The 5,664-nt window shown below is 37.9% G+C and overlaps 1 pseudogene; it reads right to left on the minus strand.

Moving 5' to 3' along the window:
- Window positions 1–985: 985 nt before the first annotated feature.
- On the minus strand, window positions 986–4,870 carry LOC126672554 (uncharacterized; annotated as a pseudogene).
- Window positions 4,871–5,664: the final 794 nt, after the last annotated feature.

Below are 5,664 nucleotides of genomic sequence, written 5' to 3' on the forward strand. Positions count from 1 at the left end.
CGATTCTCTTTAACGCGTCGTTCTGATTACCTAAGCATGATTAGGTTATTTTACGCTAAGTGTGCGTGAAAAGTGACGCTAGATTAGTATGTTGTGTCTCAAGTCTATTTAATTTGTCGTTCCAATTACCTAAGCATGGTTAGGTTATATAACGCAATGTGTGAGTAAAAAGTGACGCTAAACTAGTATGGCGCATCTCAGGTCACTTTAACGCGTCGTTCCTATTACCTAAGCATGGTTAGGTTATATTACGCAAAGTATACGTGAAAAGTGATGCTAGATTAGTATGTCACATCTCAAGTCCCTTTAACTCCTTGTTCCGATTACCTAAGCATGGTTGAGTTATATTACGCAAAGTGTGTGTGAAAAGTGACGCTAGATAAGTATGTCGCGTCTCAAGTCTCTTTAACGCGTTGTTCCGATTACCTAAGCATTGTTTGGTCATATTATGCAAAGTGTGCTTGAAAAGTGACGCTAGATTAATATGTCGCTACCGTGCTTATGTCGCGTCCCAAGTGTCTCTAACGCGTCGTTTTGCGTCTCAAAGTGTGTGTGAAAAGTGACGCTAGATTAGTATGTCGCGTCACAAGTCTCTCTAACGCGTCATTCCGATTACCTAAGCATGATTAGGTTATATTACGCAAAGTGTCGTGAAAAGTGACGCTAGATTAGTATGTCTCGTCTCAGGTCTTTTTAATGAGTTGTTCCGATTACCTAAGTATGGTTATGTTATATTACGCAAAGTGTCCGTGAAAAGTGACAATTGATTAGTATGTCGCGTCACAAATCTCTTTAACGTGTTGTTCCGATTACTTAAGCATGGCTAGGTTATATTGCGCAAAGTGTGAGTCAAAAGTGACGCTAAATTATTATGGCGCGTCTCAAGTAAATTTAATGCGTTGTTCTGATTACCTAAGCAAACTTTCCCCACAACACACGCCAAAAATGACTCAAAAACTTGACATCTCTATCACTAACAATGCTTTTAGAAAATGCCATGTAAACGCACAACTTCTTTAAAAAATAAATCAGCAATCAACTTAGCATCATCAGTTTTATGACATGGTATAAAATGATCCATCTTACAAAATCTATCAACCACGACAAAAATACTATCGCGACCTTTCCTAGTTCTTGGCAACCCAAGCACAAAGTCTATAGACAAATCAGTCCAAGGTTCATTAGGAACAGGTAGTGGTTTCAACCTAGACTTAGCCTCTCGGCATGTAATGCAATGATCACAAACCTTATGCACATCATGTTTCATACCAGGCCAAAAGAAACGTTCAGAAAGTATATAAGTCTTATTTATCCCAAAATGCCCTATTAATTAACAATTTCCTCATAGAACAACTAGGAATACACAATCTGTTTCTTTTAAATAAGAAACCATCAAACAAGTAAAAATAATTTGAAACAGCCCCATTATTACAAGATGCATATGTTTCATTGAAATAATCATCATGTTGATACATCTGCTTTATAAACTCAAAACCAAGCAATTTAGCACTAAGTGAGTTAAGTAACGTGTACCTTCTAGAGCAACCACGTTCTCCTTACCTTGCTTGTACTTTATCACATATGGGAATGTTTCTATGAATTCCACCCATTTGGCATGCCTGCGGTTCAGTTTATCCTGACCCGTCAAATGCTTTAAACTTTCATGATCAGTGTGTATCATAAACTCCCTAGGTCACAAGTAATGTTGCCATGTTTGCAATTCTCGAACCAAGGCATATAATTCTTTGTCTTACGTCGGATATTTCAATGCTTCTCCGCTCAACTTTTCACTAAAATACATCAGTGGCCTTTGATCCTGCATCCAAACAGCTCCAATTCCTATGGCACTAGCATCACATTCAATTTCAAAGGTTTTATCAAAATTAGGTAAGGCAGGTAATGGTGCACTACACAATTTATCCTTAAGTTCATCAAATGCATGTTCGTGTGCATCACCCAAATAAAACCAACATTTTTCTTAGCTAACTCATTCAAAGGTGCGGCTACAGTGCTAAAATCCTTAATGAATCTCTTATAGAAACCAGCAAGCCCATGAAAGCTCCTTACCTCACTAGCACTTTTAGGTCTAGGCTATTCTTTAATAGCTCTAACCTTATCCTCATCAACCTCAACACCTTGACTAGATACAACAAAACCAAGAAAATTAACCTTATCCATGCAGAAACTACATTTCTTAAGATTAGCATACAACTTCTCTTGCCTAAGTGTTTCTAGTACAAGTCTCACATGCTTAACATGATCATCTAAACACTTAAAGTAAATCAAAATATCATCAAAGTAAACAACAACAAATTTACCCAAGTATTTTACGCAAGACATGATTCATCAACCGCATGAATGTGCTAGGTGCATTAGTAAGCCCAAATGACATTACAAGCCACTCATATAATCCGTACTTGGTCTTAAAAGCTGTTTTCCATTCATCAACAACATTCATTCGAATTTGATAATAACCAGATTTCAAATCTATTTTTGTGAACAAACAAGAACCATATAACTCATCCAGCATATAATCTAATCGAGGTATAGGATGACGATACTATACAGTGATTTTATTGATGGCTCTGCAATCCACACACATTCTCCATGTTCCGTCCTTTGGTACAAGAATTACAGGAACTGAACAAGGACTTGGACTCTCCCTCACATACCCCTTAGCTAACAACTCCTCGACTTGTTTTTGGATCTCTTTTGTCTCGCTAGGATTTGTTCTATACGTTGGACGATTGGGTATGGCAGATCCATAAATAAAGTCGATTTGTTGTTTTATGCCTCTAATTGGTGGTAACCCACCTGGCATCTCCTCGGGAAATAAATCTTCAAATTCTTGCAAAAGATCGATAAAAACACTTGACAAAGATGGGTTAAGTTAATTAGTTGCCAAATAAACCCCTTTATACAAAAGTACAAATATAGGCTGATTAGAGTACAAAGCTTGCCTAATCTCACTTTTCCTCGCCATCAAACTCACATTTTAAACATTTCTCTCTTTAGCTCGAATATGTTCTTTTTCTTTTCTCTCATTTTTTTCACTTTTTTTTATCTTCACTCCCTATAGTACTGTTCTTACTCCCTTTTTTCTTTATTTTCGATCTCTGATCTCATCTTTTCCAGTTTACATTGGTCTTCATAAACTTCCTTTGAGGAAAGTGGTGTCAATATGGTCTTCCGCCCATCCTTGGTGAATGAATACCTATTCAGGTACCCATCATGTGTAGTTTTTCTATCAAATTGCCATGGTCTACCAAGCAAAATATCCCTAGCATGCATATGAACTACATCACACAACACCTCATCATGATATTTACCAATTGAAAATGAAATAATAGATAGCCTGTTCACCTTGATCTCTCCACAATCATTCAGCCATTGGAGTCTGTACGATCGTGGGTGCGAAATAGTAGGCAGTCCCAATCTATTGATAAAGCATGTACTCGCCACATTTGTGCAACTCCCACCATCAACAATCACGCTACATGCTTTTCCTTGAACATGACACCTTGTATGGAACAAGCTATCTCGCTGCTCCTCATGGAAATTTGTCTTCAATTGAGTACTAAGAGTACGTCTTGTAACCAGCACATCACCTCTAATCGGCTCTTCTATGCTCTCATCACTATACTCCAAATCAGACATCTCATTCTCATCGCTTTCATTGTTGCCATCTTCTTCATCAGTCACTATTTCACCATTGCGTAGGGTCATAGTTCTCCTATTAGGATATTCTTTGCTGATATGACCTATTCCTTGACATTTCCAATACTTAATATCTCTATTTCTCCCTTTTGGCTCATCGGCTTTAGATTTTTCTTTTAAAGTTGAATCTGCCTTTCCTTTTGACACATCATGAGTACTCATACTACTTCCCTTGATATCACTCTTCCAATCCTTTTTCCAACTTTGATTCGAATTAGAATAAGGTTTGGAAGCACACCTTGCAACACCTCTTCCCTGGAGTTGTTTTTCCACCTTAACAGCTATGTGAACCATTTCTTCTAAATCCCCATAAGGTTGCAAATCCACTCGGTCAGCTATCTCCTTATTCAAACCAGCCAAAAATCGCGCCATAATATTTTCCACTTCTTCCACTATGTCAGCCCTAGTCATGATCATTTCTAACTCCTTGTACACACTCCTACTACCCTGTTTTAAGAGTTTGAAGTTTTTGCACAAGTTCCCTATGGAAATGCTTCAGCACAAATCACTTTCTCATTTCAAACTTCAAATCAGACCAAGTGTCAATTGGGTACTCCAAATTTCGCCTTCTATTAGTCACCAAGTGATCCCACCAAGCGATAGCATAATCTGAAAATTTGGTAACCGCCAACTTAACCTTCTTTTCCTCACTAAACTGATGACAATCAAATATGAGCTCCACCTGTTTTTCCCACTGTAAATAAGCCTCTGGATCTGTTTTTCCTTAAAATAAAGGAATTTTATGTTTAATGCTGCCCAAATTTCTATCTACAAATTCATCATTACCTCGATTTCTACCATAGAAAATATTTTCTAGTACTCTTCCTCTACCCGTACCTAAACCTCGGCCTCTTCTACCTCTACCTCTTGGTACACCCATTCCAGCCATCACCTCCTCTTCATATTCATCATTATAATTGTCATCATTTGCCAAATCATTAACTTCAGGTATATGATTTCTGCCCTCCCTATTCTCCTCATTCTGATTCGGCACTACTCTTTCAACAACTCCCAACCTCGTATCTATGCGCTCTAAGGATTCTCTCATAGCCTCCATTGTTCTTTGAAAACATGTGAATTCTCTTTGTTGCGCCCAACGAAGCATAGCTTCATCGACATGAACACCATCATTATGTTCATTCTGATTTTCCATTTCTGCAAAAAGAACGTTCAAAAGAAAAAAAAAATTAATAATTGAAAACCTCACCAGTACTCCCTTACGTGTTTCACTCAAAAGATGGGGATGGTCTCTCGTGTTTAAACTCAAGTATTTTTTTTTCACTCAGTGCTTTCTCACACCACTCTAGCTATTTCCTTTATGTTCTTAGGTGAATCACACTTTCAGAATAATTCTTTTCACGCACACTTTGCGTACTATAACCTAACCATGCTTAGGTAATCGGAACGACGCGTTAGAGAGACTTGTGACGTGACATAAGCATGGTAATCAAAACGACGTGTTAAAGAGACTCGAGGCGCGCCATACTAATCTAGTGTCAGTTTTAACGCACACTTTGCGTAATACAACCTAACCATGCTTATGTAATCGGAACAACGCGTTAAAGAGACAAAAGAGTCGACATAATTATCTAGCGTCACTTTTCACGCACACTTTGCATAATATAACCTAACCATGCTTAGGTAATCGGAACGACGTGTTAAAGAGACTTGAGACACGACATACTAATCTATTGATCCTTTTCACGCACACTTTGCATACTATAACCTAACCATACTTAGGTAATCGAAAAGACGCGTTAGAGAGACTTTTGCCGCGACATTAGCATGGTAATCGAAACGACGCGTTATAGAGACTTGAGAGTGACATACTAATCTAGCGTCACTTTTCACGCAAACTTTGCGTAATATAACCTAACAATGCTTAGGTAATTGGAACGACGCGTTAAAGAGACTTGATGTAATACCCCAAAATGTTTAATTATTTAA

The sequence above is a fragment of the Mercurialis annua genome, linkage group LG3 (genome assembly GCF_937616625.2).
Source record: "Mercurialis annua linkage group LG3, ddMerAnnu1.2, whole genome shotgun sequence".
NCBI lineage: Eukaryota > Viridiplantae > Streptophyta > Magnoliopsida > Malpighiales > Euphorbiaceae > Mercurialis > Mercurialis annua.